Genomic DNA, 21,560 nt, shown 5'->3' with positions numbered 1-21,560 from the left:
TAGGTATTAGGGAGCGGCCAGCGAGGAGCAGCCCAGTGAGTGAGTGGCCCAGTGAAGGAGTGGAGCTTCGAGGCTTTGGTTCATGAAGCTTCAACGAGCAGAGGCTGAGGACGAGCATATCTAAATTGAGGTAAGATGGTCACATTTAATTTAATATATATCTTTTTATATTTACTCTGGTAAGGTACAAGGAGAAGGAAGGAGGAGGAGTGTGAGGGCAGTTTTCTGTTCCCTTTGTCACATGCGGGAAGTCATGCAGTCTTCTAACCTCCCGGATGTCCACGTGTGCACTAAATGTGCTGAACTGCAGTGTCTAAGGGACTGAGTCAGGGACCTTGAGCTGCAGCTCGATGACCTCACTTTGGTCAGGGAGAGTGAGTCCGTCATAGATAGGATTTATAGTCAGGTGGTCACACCTGTCCCACGGGAGGAGGGGCAGGAGGATGAAAGAGAAAGGATGGGCTCCAGAGAGAGCATCTGAGCCTGAAATCCTCAGAAATAGGTACTTCTCAATGAGTACTGAGGAAAGGGATAGTCAGGCTAAGGCAGGCAGAGGTGTAGGGTCAGCCTCTGTAGCCCAGAAATAAAGTAATAGGGAGAATAGGGTGATAATTATAGGGGACTCACTGGTGAGGTGGACGGACAGAGGTTTTTGTGGATGAGATAAAGAAAACCGGATGGTGGTTTGTCTCCCTGGTGCCAGGGTCTGGGATATGGCTACATGAGTCCAGAACACCCTAAAGGGGTAAGGGAAAGAGCCTGAGGTCGTCGTTCACATCGGTACCAATGACATTGGTAGGAAGGAATAAGTGGTCTTCAGAAGAAAGACAACTAAGGGTGTAATCTCTGGATAATTTAATGTGCCATGTGATAGTGAGGGCAAGAATAAAGTCAGGTGAGATTGAATGTGTGGCTGAAGGGGTGGAGTAAGAGACAGGGTTTTAAGTTCTTGGACCACTGGGACCTTTTCTGGGGGAGATGGGACCTATACTGTAAGGATGGGTTACACTTAAATCACAGAGGTACCAGTCTCCTGGCAGGGGTGTTTACTAAGGCAAGCATGGTGTCGGCAAGTGCAATGACAACGGGCGCCTCCTGTTGGAACAGAACAGTGGCTTGTCATTACTAATACCCTTTTCCAGCAGAGAGACAGCCTGAAGACTACCTGGATGCATTCCAGACCCAAACACTGGCACCTCCTGGACTACGTTCTGGTGCGAGGAAGAGACAAACGAGATGTGCTCAACACCAGGGTCATGCCCAGAGCAGAATGCCACACTGACCACCGGCTTGTTCGCTGCAAACTCAACCTGCACTTCAAGCCAAAGTTCAAGAACAGTGGAGCCCCCAGAAAGAGGTTCAACGTTGGAAACTTGCAGTAAGACGTAGTGAGAGGAAACTTCCAGGAAAACCTCCAAGCAAAGCTCGAGAATGCAAACTGCCTCACGGACAAGTCTCCTGAAACCCTCTGGGATCAGCTGAAAATGGCCATACTGCAATCCACTGAAGAGGTACTGGGCTTCTCCTCGAGGAAAAACAAGGACTAGTTTGACGAAATCAACCAGGAAATCCAGGAGCTGCTGGCAAAGATGCGATCTTCCCACCAGGATCACCTTGCAAAGCCTTCCTGGCCAGAGAAAAAACGAGCCTTCTGTCTCTCATGCAGCCACCTTCAGCGCAAACTCCGGGAGATCCAAAATGAGTGGTGGACTAGCCTCGCCAAATGAACCCAGCTTAGCCCCAACATTGGCGACTTCAGGGGTTTTTATGAGACACTAAAGGCTGTGTACGGCTCCTCACCCCAAGTCCAAACCCCTCTGCGCAGCTCAGATGGCGGTCTTCCTCAGCGACAAGATCTCCATCCTCAATCGATGGTCAGAACACTTCCAATCCCTTTTCAGTGCCAACCGCTCAGTCCAAGAATCTGCCCTGCTCCAGCTCCCTCAAAAACCCTTGAGTCTAGAGCTGGATGAGGTCCTTACCTGGGAAGAGACATATAAGGCAATTGAACAACTGAAAAGTGGCAATGCAGCAGGTATGGATGGAATCCCCCCAGAGGTCGGGAAGGCTGGCAGCAAAGCTCTGCATACCAAACTGCATGAGATTTTCCTGTTCTGCTGGGACCAAGGAAAGCTGCCTCAGGACCTTCGTGATGCCATCATCATCACCATGTACAAAAACAAAGGTGAGAAATCAGACTGCTCAAACTACAGGGGAATCACGCTGCTCTCCATTGCAGGCAAAATCTTTGCTAGGATTCTCCTTAATAGACTAATACCTAGTGTCGCCGAAAATGTCCTCCCAGAATCACAGTGTGGCTTTTGCGCAAACAGAGGAACTACTGACATGGTCTTTGCCCTCAGACAGCTCCAAGAAAAGTGCAGAGAACAAAACAAAGGACTCTACATCACCTTTGTTGACTTCACCAAAGCCTTTGACACCGTGAGCAGGAAAGGGCTTTGGCAAATACTAGAGCGACTCGGATGCACCCCCCCAAGTTCCTCAACATGGTTATACAACTGCACAAAAACCAACAAGGTCGGGTCAGATACAGAAATGAGCTCTCTGAACCCTTCTCCATTGACAACAGCGTGAAGCAAGGCTGCGTCCTCGCACCAACCCTCCTTACTATCTTCTTCAGCATGATGCTGAAACAAGCCATGAAAGACCTCAACAATGAAGACGCTGTTTACATCTGGTACCGCATGGATGGCAGTCTCTTCAATCTGAGGCGCCTGCAAGCTCACACCAAGACACAAGAGCAATTTGTCCGTGAACTACTCTTTGCAGACGATGCCGCTTTAGTTGCCCATTCAGAGCCAGCTCTCCAGCGCATGACGTCCTGTTTTACGGAAACTGCCAAAATATTTGGCCTGGAAGTCAGCCTGAAGAAAACTGAGGTCCTCCATCAGCCAGCTCCCCACTATGACCACCAGCCCCCACCCCCCCCCCCCCCATCTCCATCAGGCACACAGAACTCAAAACGGTCAACCAGTTTACCTACCTCGGCTGCACCATTTCATCTGATGCAAGGATCGACAAAGAGATAGACAACAGACTCGCCAAGGCAAATAGCGCCTTTGGAAGATTACACAAAAGAGTCTGGAAAAACAACCACCTGAAGAAACACACAAAGATCAGCGTGTACAGAGCCGTTGTCATACCCACGCTCCTGTTTGGCTCCGAATCATGGGTCCTCTACCGGCATCACCTACAGCTCCTAGAATGCTTCCATCAGCGCTGTCTCCGCTCCATCCTCAACATTTATTGGAATGACTTCAACACCAACATCGAAATACTCGAGCTGGCAGAGTCCATAAGCATCGAATCCACGCTGCTGAAGACCCAACTGCGCTGGATGGGTCACGTCTCCAGAATGGAAGTCCATCGCCTTCCCAAGATCGTGTTCTATGGTGAGCTCTCCACTGGCCACCGAGACAGAGGTGCACCAAAGAAGAGGTACAAGGACTGCCTAAAGAAATCTCTTGGTGCCTGCCACATTGACCACTGCCAGTGGGCTGATCTCGCCTCCAACCAAGTATCTTGGCGCCTCACAGTTCGGCGGGCAGCAACCTCCTTTGAAGAAGACCGCAGAGCCCACCTCACTGACAAAAGACAATGGAGGAAAACCCAACACCCAACCCCAACCAACCAATTTTCCCTTGCAACCGTTGCAACCGTGCCTGCCTGTCCTGCATCGGACTTGTCAGTCACCAACGAGCCTGCAGCAGACGTGGACATTACCCCTCCATAAATCTTCGTCCGTGAAGCCAAGCCAAAGAGAAGAGAAACTAGTAAGGTTGAGGACAAGGGTTCATGTCAGGGAGAAGAACAAGGACAGAGACTTTAGGCAAAGATAAAAGGCTTTTTCACACAATCTGGAGGTGGAACAGAAGGTAATAAATAGTGGACATAGTAACAATTGTAGAGAAGTGAGAGGCTGAAAATTAAATGTGGAAGATCTCTGAGATGCATTTATTTAAATGCAAGGAGTGTGGTAAATAAAGTGGATGAACTAATGGTGTGGATTGACATGTGGCGTTGTGTGATAGCAATTAGTGAGACATGGTTGAAGGAAGGTTGTAACTGGGAGTTAAATATTCAGGGATTTTGCTGCTTTAGACGTGACAGAATTGGCGAGGTACGAGGGGGAGGTGTGACGTTGCTTGTCAAGAACGATATTACAGTGGTACTGAGGCAAGATAGACAGGACTCATCGCGGGAGGCTCTGTGGGTTGAACTAAAAAAAATAAGAAAGATGAGGCTACAAATATAGGGGTATATTCTAGGCTGCCAAATGAGGATAGGGAACTGGAAGAGCAAATGTGAAGGGAAATAGCTGAAATGTGTAGTAGAAATAGGGTTGTGATAGTTGGGGATTTCAATTCTCCTAATATTGATTGGGAAACACAATTAGTGAGAGGGCAGGATATCTTAGAATTTGTATAGTGTGTTCAGGATTGCTTTTTACAGCAGTATGTTGAGGTGTCTACTAGAGGGGAGGCAGTGTTAGATCTATTGTTAAGGAATGGAATAGGGCAGGTGATGGAAGTGTGTGTTGGTGAGAACTTTGGATCCAGTGATCATGGGTCCATTAGCTTCAATTTAAATATGTAAAGGGATAGGTCAGGTCCGAGGTTGAAGGTCTTTGAGTGGGGCAAGGCCAGGTTTGAAGAAGTGTGAAAGGATTTGCAGAAAATTTTATGGGCTGATCTTTTTTCTGGAAAGGATGTAGAGGAGATTTGGAGGGTATTTAAAGAAGAGACATTGAGAGTACAGGATCTTTACGTGCCAGTCAGATCGAAGGCAAGGCCAAAAGTTCGAGGGAACCGTGGTTTTCTGGAAATATTAGCAAGTTGGTTCGGGAAAAGAGGGGGGCATATACTAAATTTAAGAAGCAAAAAATGGATAAGATATATGATTATTACATAGATTGCAGAAAAAAAAGAAGGAAATTAGAAAGGCAAAAAGGTATGAGGTGTCAATAGCTGATAAGGTTAAAGTGAATCCAAAGGGTCTTTACAGATATGTGAATAGTAAATGGTGGGTTAAGTATAGGACTGTTGGAAAATGAAAGCGGTGAACTGTGAGAGGGACCGTATCAGATGGGAGAGATATTAAACAATTTTTTCTAATCTGTGTTTACAAAGGAAAATGACATTGAACTATGTGAGATAAATGAAGAAAATGGCTTAGTTATGGAAAAGATAGGGATTAGTAAAGAGAGGGTTTTGGAGCTTCTAGGGTCAGTAAAAGTGAATAAGTCTCCTGGTCCTGATGGGATTTTCCCCAGGATGTTAAGGGAAGTCAGGGAGCAAATAGTGGAGGCACTGTCAGTGATTTTTCAATGATCAATGGAGGAGGGTGTGGTGCTATGGGATTGGAGGGTTGCTAATGTAGTTCCATTGTTTAAAAAAGGTATGTGTTTGCCAAGTAATTATAGGCCTGTAAGCTAGACTTTGGTGGTAGGAAGGTTATGGAGGGTATTCTTAGAGATGGTGTTTATAAATATCTGGATAGTGAGGGATTGATCAGGAGCACCCAGCATGTGAAGAGGAAGTCATGTTTGATAAACCTTGTTGAGTTTTTCAAAGAAGTGACAAGAAAGATGGATGAAAGTAGGGCAATTGATGTAGTTCATTCACTAGGGATTAATAGAGAAGTAGTAAGATGGGTTCAGAGGTGGCTGTAGGAGAGACAGGAGAAGGTCATGGTGGACAACTGACTGTCAGGATGGAAGCCGGTACTAGGTCCCCTGTTGTACATAATTTATATTAATAATTTGGTTGATGGGGTGGTTAACTGGGTAAGTAAATATGCAGATAATATGAAAATTGGGGGAGTGGAGGATAGCAAGGAAGGTTTTCAGGGATTACAGAGGGATTTTGTTTGTCTGGAAAATTGGGCTGAAAGAGGGCAGATGAAATTTAATGTAGATAAGTGTGAGGTGCTTCATTTCGGAAAAAAAAAATCAAAATAGGACATATGTAGTGAAGGGGAGGACATTGGGGAATGGACAAGAACAAAGAGACCTTGGAGTTATGATGCCGCTTTCCTTGAAGGATGATTCCCATGTTGACAGGGAGGTTAAGAAGGCATTTGGTATGTTAGCTTTCATAAACCATAGCATAGAGTATAGGAGCTGGGAAGTGATGCTGCGACTGTTTAAGGCATTGGGGAGGCCAGGTTTGGAGTATTGTGTTCAGTTTTGGTCTCCAAAGTAAGGTGGAGAGGGTGCAGAGAAGATTTACAAGGATGTTGCCTGGCTTAAAATACCTAGACTACAGAGAAAGATTGAAGAGTTTAGGAATTTATTCATTGGAACGTAGACACTTGAGAGGGGATTTGATAGAAGTGATTAAAATTATGAAGGGATTAGATAGACTAGATGCAAGTAGACTCTTCCCCCTGACAACAGCGGAGGTTGAAACAAGAGGACATGTTGAGGGTAAGGGGACAAAATTTTAGGTGAAACATTAGAGGATGCTTCTGGAATTATTTTCCAGAACTCGATAGACTCAAGATCAGTACCCATGGATTGGAGGGTAGCTAATGTTACCCCACTATTTAAAAAAGGGGGTAGTGAAAAAGCAGGGAATTATAGGCCAGTGAGCCTTACATCAGTAGTGGGTAAAATGATGGAATCCATTATTAAGAATGTAATAGCAGAGCATATGCAATAGCAGAGAAGGGATCGGACAGAGACAACATGGATTTACAAAAGGTAAATCATGCTTGACAAATCTATTGGAATTCTTTGAGATGGTGACAGGTAAAATAGATGGGGGAGAGCCAGTGGATGTGGTGTACCTGGATTTCCAAAAGGCCTTCAATAAGGTCCCACATAAATGACTGGCATGCAAAATCAAGGCTCATGGGATTGGGGGAAAGGTATTGATGTGGATTGAGAACTGGCTGGCAGATAGAAGACAGAGAGTTAGGATAAACGGATCATTTTCTGAGTGGCAGGCTGTGACCAGTGGGGTGCCACAGGGATCTGTACTGGGACCCCAGCTGTTCACAATTTACATTAATGATCTAGATGAGGGGATTAGATGTAATATCTCCAAATTTGCAGACAAAACAAAGCTAGGAGGGGTTGTGTGAACTGAAGAGGGGGTCAGGAAGCTCCAGTGTGATTTGGATAAATTGGGGGACTGGGCAGATACATGACAAATGCACTACAATGTGGATAAATGTGAGGTTATCCACTTTGGTAATACAAACCGGAGGGCAGATTAATATTTGAATGGCAATAGATTAGGAGATGGGGAAGTGCAGAGAGACCTAGGGGTACTTGTACATCAGTCTCTGAAGGCGAGCATGCAGGTACAGCAGGCGGTTAAAAAGACGAATGGTATGTTGGCCTTCATATCAAGAGGGTTTGAGTATAGGAACAAAGATACCTTACTGCAGCTGTACAGGGCCTTGGTGAGACCACACCTGGAGTATTGTGTGCAGTTTTGGTCACCTTATCTAAGGAAGGATGTTCTTGCAATGGAGGGAGTGCAAAGGCGATTCACCAGGCTGATACCTGGAATGGCAGGAATGACTTATGAGGAAAGATTGCACAAATTGGGATTGTACTCACTGGAGTTTAGAAGATTGAGAGGGGATCTCATAGCGACATATAAAATTCTGGCAGAATTCATGCAGAAGGGATGTTTCCAATGGTGGGGGAGTCCAGAACTGAGGCCATGGTTCGAGGATAATAGGCAAACCATTTAGAACCAAGATGAGGAGGAATTTCTTTACCCAGAGGGTGGTGAATCTGTGGAATTCATTGCCACAGAGGGCAGTAGAGGCAGGTTCATTGAATATATTTAAGAGGGAATTAGATATATTTCTTCAGTATAAGGGAATTAGGGGTTACGGAGAGAAGGCGGGGACGGGGTACTGAACTTTAAGATCAGCCATGATCTCAATGAATGGCGGAGCAGGCTCGAAGGGCCGAATGACCTACTCCTGTTCATATCTTCTACGTTTCTATGTTTCACTCAGAGTGGTGGCTGAATGGAATAATCTTCCAGAAGAAATAGTTGAGGTAGAGTCATTTTCTTTCATTTAAGAGGAGGCTGGATATATACACGGATATGAGGGGGTTGGAGGGTTATGGGCGGAGAATAGGTGGGGGGATCTTGCGGTGTTGTTTGAGTGAACCAGCGTGGACTTGAAGGGGCAAGATGGCTTGTTTCCATGCCATAGACTATTGTAGGGTTATATGGTTACAATGTTGTTTCCTGCACCTTTGCTTTTGTTTTTTCCAATCATCCTTGATTTTTAAAAAAATAAATATTTTTTAAAATTTAGACATACAGCATGGTAAAAGACCCTTCCAGCCCATGCTGCTCGCATTCCCCCATTAACCTCTAACCCCCAGATGTTTTGAAGGATGGGTGGAAACCAGAGTGCCCTGAGGAAACCCACACAAATAAAGACAGAACACACAAGCTCCTTAACAGACAGCACTGGATTCAAACCCTGATTCCTGGCACAGTGACATCATCATGCTAAAACCCTATACTAAGCATGCAGCCCCTTGATATGACACCTTTTTGAAAATCTAAATATGGAAGATTCACGGTACACCTTTATCTTTTGCATTCTTTATCTCTGCACAACTTGAAAAGGAACTCCATTAAATATCTGGCACTCTCAAACCAATTATGGTCATTTAAGTGGATGAGATCACTTTTTAATGCAGAAGCCCAGAACTACCTTTGCTATTTCAGGGAAGTCTTGGGTGGGGGAGCAACTGGTTCAAATGAAATTAATGGACACTAGTTTGGAGAGCACATGAGGGAAGGTGAATGAGAAATTAAAGAAAGGCTGGTAAACAAGAAAGTCTGCAGATGTCAAGGTCAAGGGCAGTACTCAAATGGGGTGGAGAAACTCAACAGTGTCCAAAGGAAGTTAAAGGCAATCAACTTTTGGGGTGTGAGCCCTTTGACTTGTTGTGTGTCTCCAGCATATTTGTATATTTCTCGAGAAAAGTTAGGAAGTTAACACAACATCAGAAAGGTTCTTCACACAATCTGGAGGAAGATCTCAGCGGGTTAAATAGTATCCATGAGAGAAAAAGAATGGTTGACGTTTTGGACTGGAATCCTTCTGGTGGTAAATGATGACCATTCAACCATTCTTTTACTCCCACTGATGCTGCTCGACCTGAGAGTCCTTCCTATGGATTGTGTTTAGCTTCAGATTCCAGTGTAAGCAGTCTCTTGTGTGTCTCCAGAAGAGACCTTTATTTGTTGGTTCATAGGAGCAGCAACATGACCACTTCATCTGAAGGAAAAGAAAAGGAGACAAAAATAGAAACAGAAGATGTTGGGAACAGCAAGTCAGGTAACATTTGCAAAGAGCAAAACAGATTCAACACTTCAGGTAGGTGACTTTCATTAAATGTGGATGCGGAATTTGAAGGCAACAAATTCAAAGACTTTTTCCAAAAGTTTGAAAATAGGGAGTGGTTTCAAGCTAAGAGAGGGAAATATACTGACTGATTGCATCACAGCCAGATTTGGGAATTTGAGTGCCCAGGAACATAGAATGCTCCAGAATGGAATAAACATAACCATCACAGGCTCCAACCTCTCATCCACTCAAGGCATCTATGTCAGGTGTTTCCTCAAGAAGGCAGCCAATATCGTAAAGGACTCCCATCACCCTGGTTGCAACCTCTTCTCACTGTTACCTTTGTATCAAAGCTTGTGATGCCTGAAATCAGCAAATCCTGGTTCATGTACAGTTTCTTTCCAACATGCTCTTGTTACCCGAGTCAGAGAATGCTCTGACACTGTAAAAGAATTGTCTGCACTATTGCAAAGTTTCTTATTTGGTCAAGGATAACTGTGAATATCTATTATTTTGTTTGTATTTATTATACCCTTTAATTCAATTAGGAACACCATTGCTATACCTTTAGATTTTTTTTTACTTTTTGACTGCAGTAAATAAGAATTTTGGTGGATATGTACATTTTACATTGGTACGTATGTACCCATTGTCATTATATATTTTAAGAAGGGAAGATTATTTGAGGAGCACCATTATTTTCAATGTTAACCTTTCCAATCACCATTTGCCAAAAATATATTAAATCCCTGGGCTTCTGCACACCACTCACTCTCTATAACTTTAGCCCCACCCCACCCCCCTCCCCCACAATCCAAACACAACTGCTCTCCACTCACTTTGCACCTATTCCAACTTCACTCTCGAACCCCAGACAAGGGTAGTGTAATTATGCTCTTGTGTACTGACCTTTACATTGCCAGACATCAGCTCTCTGACATGTCCACATATCCACCCTGGACCAGGTATCCAGTAACCATCATCAAGAGTTCATCTCCTAGATCAGCGCAGACCCCTTCATTTCAGGTTATCTCCCTAACACCAACTGCAACCTGATAGTTCCTAAATCCTGCATTGCCTAATTCTCTTTCCAACCCAAAATTCACAAACAGAACCATTGTGCCAAACCCATTGTTTCTGCCACATCCTGCCCCACCAAACTCATCTCCTTGTATCTTGACACCTTCTATTCCCTCTTATCTCGTCTCTTCCCACCTATATCCAGGACACCACCCACACTCTTGACTTCTTTGATGGCTTCAGGACCCTCCACTTCTTTCTTGAATGCTGAGCCATTCAGCTTCCATCTACTAACACTTTTCTGCGTTTGGTGGAACTTTTCCTCACCCTTAACAACTTATCCTTTGTCTCTTCCCATTTCTTGCAGATCCAGGGTGTTGTCATGGACACAGGTAGGGGTCCCAGTTCCAATACTACTCGGGTACCACTCTGCAACTCTTCTTCCACAGCATCAATGACCGCATTGGTGCCCCCTCCTGTAACCATGCAGAACTTGACAATTTCATTAACTTCATTAACTTCACTGGTAACTTCCACCCAGTCCTGAAATTTGCTTGGACATCTCTCAACTTTCTGGCCCTATCTGTCTCCATCTCAATTATTCAAGATACAAGATTCCTTTATTGTCATGTAATTGTACAGAACATGTAAGATTTCACAAAATCACCTTTTGTCTACCTTACGGCAGACAAACAGTTGCCATTAGTGTTGCCTGGTGCCCCTTAGAGTATAAGAGAAAGAGAAGCAAAAGAGTGTCCCTTCAGAATCACTGAATTCTAATACCTGGTTCCCATGAGCCAGTCTCTAGCAGCCCACAGCCCATGTGGGTCCCCCGACCACAGGTCGCCCGCAGACTATACGGGTCCCTCAGCTACTGAGCCCCTTGCTTTACTGCTGTCATGGTCACTGTCCTGTAGGGTTATCTCCTCTGCTTTTTCTTCTCAACGAAGGGTGTTCTCCTCATTTCTAGCGCCCTGTGCTGGTCCACTGATCCCTGGAATCTGCAACCCTAATTGCCGCTGCAGTGCACAGATGCCATCATCTTGGCCACAGACCTTTGGTTGCAAGATTTTAGTTTTAAGAACATTGTTGGCTTCTCTACCAGGCCATTTAACATCTCTACAGATCCACTGGCATTATCCATGGACATCTGCACAGACTCACAGATAGCTTCTTCCTATCTTGTCTCTTGTAAACACGTTATCCCTTTCCTCCACTTCTTTTCCTAGGAAAGATCTTCCACTCCAGGACTTCTGAAATATCATCTTACTTTAATAAATGTTGATTCCCCAATACTGTCATTGAAAAAGCCTGTACATGTATCTCCTCTATTTCTTGTAATTCTGGCTTCCCATCACCTCCCCTCAGCAGAACAAGGACAAAGTCTCTTTGGTCCTTGTTTTCCACTCCCCAACATCTGCACCTGACATGATCCTTTGAGAAAATTCAACCAAATTCAGCCCCACCCTTCCATCAGCCATATCTTCCTGCCTCACTCTCTCCTACTTTATATGAGAATCAGTCTCGATGAAATTCCGTGGTCTTTTCTGTTCTTTTCTGACACTTCATGCTGTAATCTCAGAAAATGAAAAACTTGTCCCTACATCTCTTCCCTCACATCCATCCAGGGCTATAAAGAGACATTCAGGCAAGGCAGAATTTACATGCACATCATCCAACCTAATCTATTGCATTCTCTATACTCAATGTGGTCTCTTCTGTATTGATGAGAATAAACGTAGATTAGGCGACTACTTCACCATGGGTCAAGGCTTGATTTTCCTGTAGCCAAGCATTTCAATTCCCTTCACCATTCTCACAATAATTTGTCTGTCCTTGACCTCATCTATTGTCAGCACGAAGCTTCATGTAAACCTGAGCAGCCACACATCATATTCTTCCTGAACTGCCTTAAATCTAACAACGTGAATTTTAGGTAACCCCCCCCACCTCTGTGGTAGCTGCTCAGTGCGGTGATTCTGCCTGTCCAGCTATGCGGCCGTTATCACCACCCTCTCCCCCCCCCCTCAGAATCATTGCAATGTCACAACTTTGGGTATTTTAGGAGGGCATCCTTGGTGCTTGGGAGGTGGGACATGCACAGGTTCAGCAATGTCCATGTGTGCAGGCTTCAGTCTGTCTCATGTCAAAAGTTCTGGTTGACCACCAATGTCCAATAGCACCATATATCCATTGTGCTGCAGCACTTTTTAAGACTCCTCATAAGGATGTTGCAGGAGTGTAGCATGGGATAGGCATTGAACAAAGACATGAGTTGAGAGCATCAAGAATGTGTGTAGGCAGTTACCCATGACGAGTTGCTGGAACTGGAGCCAAGGAACCCATCGTTTCTTAGTTCTTGTAATTCTTCTGTACCCGAGGATCTACCTTTGGCTGGAGAAGGAGTAATGTCTGCCAGTACTAGGAGTGGAGCGCTGTAACTAATTCTGCTGAAGAGGTCTCCACGTCATCTTTAGGTGCCATTCTAATACCCAACAGCACCCACGGTAACTCATCTGCCCACTGAGGCCCGTTAAGTCTTGCCTGCAAGACTTGTTTCAGATGCCAGTGGAAACATTCTACTAGCCCATTAGCATCTAGGTAGTACGTCGTAGTATGGTGTAAATGTGTACCACAAAGTCTCAGCAGGTTTGCCCACAAGGTTGCAGAACTGAGTTCCCCTGTCAGAGGTTAGATGGACTGGTATGCCAAATTGAGCAACCCAGGTCAAAAGAAAAGTCCAAACACACATTTCAGCCATGATGTCTATCATTGGTGTAGCTTCCGGACAGCTGTTGACCTCATAACATGCGCAGCAGGCTCAAAGCTGAAACCTTTGAGTCGTAGGTGGAAATTGGTGAAGTGATGCTTGGGTGTGCTGTTGGACCATAGCTGCCTGGCAGGAGAGGCATATTCATGCCCGTTGAGTGACCTGCTTCCTTTAAGCCAAGCCAGATATATTTTGAGGATATAAGCTTGATGGTTGTGCAAATAGATGGATGGGACAGGCCGTGAAAGTGGTTGAAAAGTTTCCTCTGCCAAGAGAGTGGGATGATTGGTTTTGGGTGGCTGGTTGAAGTATCACAAAGTATGTTCACCTGGCCAGGACCCAATGGAATGTAATTTAAGAGCAGGTCTGTAATAGCTGTACAGAAAGCTTGTACCTCCTGGTCCTCTTGTTGGGCTATTGTGAGAGTCCGAAGATCCAGCCCTCCTGCAATGGCATTGACTCTGTTCTGGACAAGGCATCAGACATAACATTGTCTTTACTAGACAAATGTCGCACATCAGAGGTAAATTCAGAAATATAGGCTAGATGCCTCCACTGATGTACTGACCAGGGATCCACAATCTTAGAAAGGGCAAACAATAGAGGCTTATGGTCAGTAAATGAAGTAAAATGCCTGCCCTCAAGAAAATATCTGAAATGTTTGATGGCCAGATAAGGTGCTAACAACTCCTGGTCGAAAACGCTGTATTTTAATTCGGGCAGGTGTAGGTGGTGGTTGCCATTGACCGCTGATTTTCTGTTCTAGGACCGCCCCCAAGGTGATGTCTGATGCATCTGATGTGAGCTCAAGTGGGGCATGCCTATAGGGGTGCGCCAACATGGTTAACTTTGAAAGCACCTCTTCTGCTTTGACAAATGCTTCTGTGGCTTTGTAGTCCAGCGCAGTTTTTTAGGTTTGTCGGTGAGGATGTAGAACTAGGGCTTCATGATCCTGGCAGCTGTTGGAATTAACCTGTTATAAAAGTTAACCATTCCCAGTAATTCTTATAGCCCTTTAATTGAGGTGGGCTTTTGAAAGTCCCAAATGGCTGACACTTTGTCTGGAAATGGGGTTGCGCTTGCATTCGAAATCTTGTGTCCGAAAAAATCAATTGTGTGTTTGCCAAATGCACACTTCGCAAGGTAGTTAGAAAGGCCGAAATCCGAAAGCCCCTGGAACAATTGTCACAGGTGTTGTCTATGCTCTTGTGTTGACTCGTTGGCCACTAAGATGTCATCGAGGTAGACCAAAAGGAAAGGCAAATCTCTCATGATGGTATCAATTAAACGTTGGAACATCTGAGCCTCGTTCTTAAGGCTGAAAGGGATCCTCAGAAACTCACATAGACCAAATGGAGTAATGATGGCGATTTTAGGGATGTCCTCTGGGTGGACAGGGATTTGGTGATAACCCTTTACTCAGTCGAGAAAAAATGTTTGCCATGGAAATTGGCTGCGCAATCTTGAATGTGCGATATTGGATATCTATCTCGCATAGTTGTGCTATTGAGGTAATCTCCACAAGGTCTTAGGCTGCCAGATTCTTGGGCACCACATGCAGTGGTGATACAAGGACTATCAGACCTTCGGATGATTCCTAGTTCCTCCATAGTTTTGAACTCTTCTTTTGGCTTATAGTAGCCAGTCAGGGGGACGTCTGCTTGCTTGGAATGTAGGGAAGGGCTGGTGGTGGTTAAGTAGTGCTGAACTCCATGCCAAGGAGACACCAAATGGAAATCTAGCGTGAGTAGTTCAGGAAACTTGGCTAATAAGTTTGCAAAATCATTGGTGGTGAGTGTTTGCTAGCCAATGACCTAAAGAAAGTGGGCACATGTGGAATGTGGTGGCATGGACCAAATGGCACTCTTTCATGTCTACCAACAAGTCATGTGCTCTCAGGAAGTCCACTCCCAAAATGGGCTGTCCTATGGCCATTTTGGTAAGGTGTGTCGCCTAATACCAGTTGTATCAACTTGGTATGATAACTGCTAATCATAGTGCAACTGGTGGCATGCAAGTCGCTTGAGGCACTCAAGACTCCCACTCGTAAGAGGATGGAGGGAAGATACTGAGCTGAGCTCTGGTGTCAACTAGCAGTTTCCATCCTGTGCACTAATAAGTGGCATATAACAGGCCGGTCTGGTCGCTATCTGCCGAGACCATCAGTGGCGGTTGGCTTTGTAATTTCCCTGGGAGTCAACCACGCAACTGCACAGTGGCACACAGTGGCGTGCATTCCTGCCCTGCTTTCTGTGGTAGAAACACCACTCATTGTTCTTCCTCAGTAGATTTTGGCTGCATTGACTTGACTGTCCAAGGTGACCTGTTGAAACTTTGTCATGGGAGGCTGCAGTATCCTGTGAAGTCTGTCTGCCTCCCTCGCCACTTCCCTTGGTTTGGAGAAGTCAGCAGAAGAGAGCAGCAGAGCGATGCCATGAGGGAGCCGTTCCAAGAAGGCTGCCTTCAACATTAAAAAGTTGAAATGGCTGTGTGCTAATGCAACCATTTCATTTATCAGTTCTGACAGCCTTCTGTCCCCCAAATCATTGAGGTGGAGTAAGCGAAAGTTGCAAGGAGGTGTGCCTTAAAAGCACTGTATTGATCCTCCTTGGGCGGGTTGTTGATAAAATCATCTAACTTGGCAGCAGAATTTTCATATAATGAGGCGACTACATGCCAGAATTTGGTGGCTCCATTTGCTCCGTTCCTAATGTGGAAATGAGTCTCAGCCTCCTGGTCTGTGAGGCCAGAAGGTGGGCAGTTTCACAGCCACCATGGGCAGTGCAGTAGTGGCATCCATTCCAGATACTTTCTCTCGATGCTTCACTGTTGGGGCTCAAAAGACGTTGAGCACACATCAGGGTCAACAATTTAGTGGAACTAACTGCAGAGCTCAAGAAACAAAACTTACCAGAGAAGAGTCAATGACCAACTGTTTTATATTTTGAACAATCGCACATCTCATAAAGGGGAGTAATGCCAGCACACTTCATAAAGAAAAGTGATGTCAACACGCTTCATAAAGGGGAGTGATATCAACACGCCATAAAGGGGAGTGATGCCAGCGTACTTCATAAAGGGAAGTGATGTCAACACACTTCATAAAGGGGAGTGATGCCAGCGTACTTCATAAAGGGAAGTAATGTCAACACGCTTCATAAAGGGGAGTGATCAGGGCTGTCCTTTGGTCATTTGAACCTTTGGCCAGATGATTAGGCAGGATACTGCTATTAAAGGTATTAAGGTGAAGTCTGATGAATATATTATAAATTTGTTTGTGGATGACGTCTTGATATATTTAACAAATCCTTTACAATCTTTGGAAATTTTGCATAAATGATTGGAACAGTATGGTGTACTATCGGGATATAAAGGAAACTGGGAAAAAAAGTGAAATTATGTCCTTTGGTCATTTGAACCTTTGGCCCAGATGATTAGGCAGGATACTGCTATTAAAGGTATTAAGGTGAAGTCTGATGAATATATTATAAATTTGTTTGTGGATGACGTCTTGATATATTTAACAAATCCTTTACAATCTTTGGAAATTTTGCATAAATGATTGGAACAGTATGGTGTACTATCGGGATATAAAGGAAACTGGGAAAAAAAGTGAAATTATGCCTTAGCTGGTGGATTATTTGGCTTGTAGACAGGTTGTGAAGTTTAAATGGTCTGATGGTATTAAGTATTTATGTATTATTATTGATACTAATTGTAATCATTTATTTGAATTGAATTATTCACCCTTATTGTCTAGAATTAAGTATGATTTGAATCGGTGAAAGGATTTACCTATAATATTGATAGGTCGGGTTAATTGTATCAAAATGAATATCTTTCCCCGAATTCAATATCTTTTTCAATCAATTCCATGTAGGATCCCTCAGAAATTCTTTAAAGATTTGAATACATCGGTGAGAAAATTTTTGTGAAAGATAAAAGGACGACGGTATCACTGCAGAAGTTAACTTAGAGATAAGCTTTAGGAGGTTTGCAACTTCCTAATGTTCAAAATTATTCTGAATCAGCTCAGTTGAAATTCATTAATAGGATGTTTCAAGTGGATGACCCTCTGATATGGGGTGATATTGAATTATCTCAGATAGGTGAAAAGAGGATGGTGGATCAATTTATTTATCGATGGAATTCTCAGTTATTAAGTAATTACAATCTACCACTGCTAAAACATTTGATGGAATTACGGAATAAAAAGAATGAAATTAGAGGTACCCAAGGAAAATTTTGGATAAAACACCTTTGTTTCAAAATAACCTTTTTCCCTTCACTTTTGAAATTGTTGGATCAAAAAGAAATTAAATTGGTAGAAGATTGTTATGAGGCCAGTTATTTTATTTCTTTTCAAAGACTGAAAGAGAAATATGAAATATCTTCAAGTATTCTTTTTTCTTATTATCAAGTTAAAGTATTATTGTTAGATAATTTTGGTCCTTCTTTGAGGCTTCCTAGAAAGTCTCAGTTGAAATTTTACTTACTGATGATGGTAAGAAAGGATTTTTATCTGATATGTATGCCTTATTGCAGAATAAAATGCCTAAACCAGATGTTTATAAATCTAGAGTGAAGTGGAAAAAAAGATTTGGAAATATCTATTTCTCAAGATGATTGGTGGTCTATATGTGACTAAAATAGTAAATGTAAGGTATAAATTGGTCCATTATAATTTCATTCATCAATTCTATTTGACTCCAGAGAAACTGAAGAAATATAAATATGTTTCTTTTGATTTATGTTTTAGATGTCACAAGAAAGTGGGTATCTTTTTTACATTTTTACATTTGGCTTGGATATGTGAGATGGTCAAACCTTTTTGGAATAAAATTAAGGAATTTTTGTAGGTTATATTTAAATTTAAAATTTCACTTGACCCTAAGATATTTTTTTATTGCGTTATATTAAAACACTGAGCTTGGAATTAAAATTAGATAAATTTCAAATTGCTTTTTAAAGACTAACTTTAGCAGTGGCTAGGAAATGTCTTGGAGTAACATGGAAAAATTAGACTAAATTGAATATCCAATGATGGCATATGGAGATGAGATCATGTATTCCTTTGGAGAAAATAACATATAATTTACCAAATAATAATTCCTTTTTTATTAAAACTTGGAGCCCCTCTATGGAGCATATGCTACTAATCATTAATATTTTCTTTCCCATACATCGGTGGTGCGGTCCCATGCATGGGAAATGATTGAATGGCATTGTTATAGATTTCCTCTTCTTTTCTTTAGGGGTAGTTTAGAAGGGGGTTTGGTGGGTTTGGGGTGGGGGGGTCTTAGGGGATAAAATATTATGTATAAGATTTTATTTTGATTGTATGATCCATTATTGTTTATAAATAGAATTTTCAAAAAAATATGAAGGGGAGTGATGTCAGTGTGCTTCATAAAGGGGAATTAAGTCAGCACGCTGCAGAGTCATTGTCTCTCTGGCCACATGGCAGCAGGGAATTAATGATCTCCCACGCGGGTCTGCAAATCTGTGGTTTTCCTGGGCATAGAAGGGGAGCCTGCACCATTCTGTGCCGGTCGTTCAGTGCGGCGATTCTGCCTGTCCAGCTGTGCGGCCGCTCGGTCTGCCACATCAACAGAATGACATTTGGTTGGAGTCAGAATGACGGATGATGCCTGCAGCATATAAGAAGGAAAGTTCAAATGGAGCAGCCAATGTGGACTGGCCGAATGTAGGTGAAGGGATTTAGAGGGTTTGCCTCAAGAGGCTTCAGCAAGCAGGGCCCAAGGATGTACAACAGGTAAGGTCAGGTAAGATCTTTGCATAATAACAAGGAGTAGGTAGTGGAGATGATCCCTTTCACACTGGAAAGCCAGTAATATCATAGTAAACAACCCATGTTGCAGTATCGGGTGAGTCGTTCACACTGGACCATGAATTCCCTGATTCATGTGGCTATCATGGATCTAAGTGGAACCCAACTGCCAGTGGTAACATCCTGAGTGACATATTACGTACTCGCAAAGCAGTGAAATCATAGCGGGAATAAAGTACATACATGCACAACGTATAAAAGACCGTGGGAAAAAAAAATCACACACAATTTAAGAAGACATACGCCCTCAATGTATAAAAGACCATGGGAAAATATACTCCAATGGGCTTCAGATTGTTCAAATTTGGGATAAACTCACAGACCAGCTTTTCATATTCCTTAAACAATAACAATAACATATAGTTACATAGCATTTATATTGTATTAGGTATTATAAGTAATCTTGAGATGATTTAAAGCACAGCTAAGTGCTAAAAATTTCACCGACCACCCATGACAGCTCACCGGTCGTTCTGTGACAGTTCCATCAGCTGTGTGCTGACAGCCCCTCTAGCCATCCTGTGACAAATTCACTGGCTGCCCATGACAGCTTCAATGGCCACCCTGTGACAATTCCACCTGCTTCCCTGTGAAATATAACTGCAGTGATATTAAAACTGCAGGTCTGATGCACACACAAAGAAAGCTGAAAAGAAAGACCTCAAGGGAGGTAATCTCAGGATTGCTGCCTGTGTCATGTTCCAGTGAGGGTAGGAATAGGAAATTGTGGCAGTGGAATGCATGGCTGAAGAGTTAGTGCAGGGGGAGGGGTTCAGATTTGTGGATCATTGGGATCACTTCTGGGGTAGATCTGACCTGTACTAAAAGGATGGGCTGCACCTGAACTAGAGAGGAACCAATATCCTGGTGAGAAAGTTTGCTAGAATTAATGGGGAGAATTTAAACTAGTTTGGCAGGCGGATGGGAACCAGAATGTGAGGGCAGAGAACAAAGCAAAAGATGGAAAGGATGATGCAATGTGTTGTGGGTTTGTGAGGCAGGGGAGGAAGCATAAATGTAATCAATTAGAGGGTTTTAAATGTGTCTATTTCAATGCAAGGAATAAGATTAAAGGAGATGAACTGAGTTCATGGATCAATACATGGAATTACAATATTCTGGCCATTACAGAGATTTGGCTGAAGCAGGGATAGGACTACTGAGGGAGATACTGGGGATTAGATGTCTTAAAAGGGATTGGATGGAGGTAAAAGGGTTTGGTGGGGGGTAGCATTACTGGAATAGTATCACAGCTGCAGAAAGGGAGGATGCTGCAAAGGGAGTGTCAACTAAGTGGTTGTGGGTGTGTGCTGGTACACCACCAGCCTTCTGCAGGGGGCAACCTGTGAACCTGCAGGAATGTAAGGGGACAGGACAACACCTGGCCGGCTGTCAATCAGTTGGACTCCTGTGCTGGACTCACACTGAGTTACTGCAACCACAGCCAGCCTGGCTCTGTGGAGGTTTTTGCGGATTAAAGCCTGTTGTTCAGTCTTTACCTTATGTGTGTCTGATTCTGTCTAACAGTGCAGCACAGGTTGGAAGTCAGAAATATGAAGGGAGAAATCACTGTATTGAGAATAGTGTTTTGGCTCCCAAATAAACACCAGGATACTGAGGAACAGATAAGCTGGCAAATTTTGAATTGGAGCAGAAATAACAGGGTTGTTGTTCAACTTCCCAAATATTGACTAGCACCTCGTAGAAACATAGAACACCACTGTACAGAAAAAATAAAACCCCTTTGTCCCTTCTAGTTAGTGCCAAAATATTTTTTGGCCTAGACCCTCTGACCTGCACCCAGTCCCTACCCTCCATGCCTCTCTCATCCATGTATCTGTTCACATTATTCTTAAATGTTAAAATTGAGCCCACATTCCCCACCTCAGCTGGCACTCCCACCTCTCTCTGTGTGAAGAAGTTCCCCCTCATATTCCCCCTAAACTCTTCCCCTTTTACTCTTAACCCATGTTCTCTGCTTTGTATCTTACCTACCATCAGTGGAAAAATAGCCTATCTATTATTACTCTGTCCTTCTCCCAATAATTTTAAATACTGTACATTAATCAAATCTCCCCTCATTTTTATATGCTCCAGGGAATAAAGTCATAACCTCAGAATCAGAATCAGAATTTATTGTCATGAACAAGTCATCAAATTGGCATTTTGTGGCAGTGGGATCGTGCAAAGATTCATATTATAACCATCTTATAACATTACTATTAAAAAAAAGAAAAATAACAGTGCCTGAAAAGTAAGGCAGTGTCTCTGGTTCATTGATTATTCAGGAATCTGATGGCAGCGGGAGAGAAGCTGTCCTTGTGCCATTGTTTTTAGTTTTGCGAGTTATTGTAGGTAACAACCAGATATTGACCAGAAGCAGAGTTGGCCAGAAGAGGAGATGAATCTGGATTAAGTGTGAGGTTATGTTTTTTGGAAGGTCAAATTTGAAGGCAGAGTAGATAGTTAATGGTAGGATACTTAGCAGCATGGAAGAATGGTAGTATCTTGATGCCCAGATCCATAGATCTCTCAAAGTTACCACACAGGTTGATAAGATAG

At 43.4% G+C, this 21,560-nt stretch overlaps 1 long non-coding RNA gene across 3 annotated transcripts in view; it reads right to left on the bottom strand.

The window, feature by feature from the left end:
* The window catches only part of LOC138737039 (uncharacterized), a 72,610-nt gene extending 56,399 nt beyond the window's left edge, over positions 1-16,211 (bottom strand). For 2 of the 3 annotated variants that reach the window (XR_011340723.1, XR_011340722.1), the window contains exon 1: positions 16,059-16,211. This is a non-coding gene — a long non-coding RNA (uncharacterized lncRNA). Of the gene's footprint in view, positions 1-12,685 lie in introns of all 3 variants that reach the window. The other variant, XR_011340724.1, reaches the window with a different exon arrangement.
* Between the last annotated feature and the right edge of the window lie 5,349 nt (positions 16,212-21,560).

The sequence above is a fragment of the Narcine bancroftii genome, chromosome 6 (genome assembly GCF_036971445.1).
Source record: "Narcine bancroftii isolate sNarBan1 chromosome 6, sNarBan1.hap1, whole genome shotgun sequence".
NCBI lineage: Eukaryota > Metazoa > Chordata > Chondrichthyes > Torpediniformes > Narcinidae > Narcine > Narcine bancroftii.
This window is presented reverse-complemented; position numbering and strand designations above follow the sequence as displayed.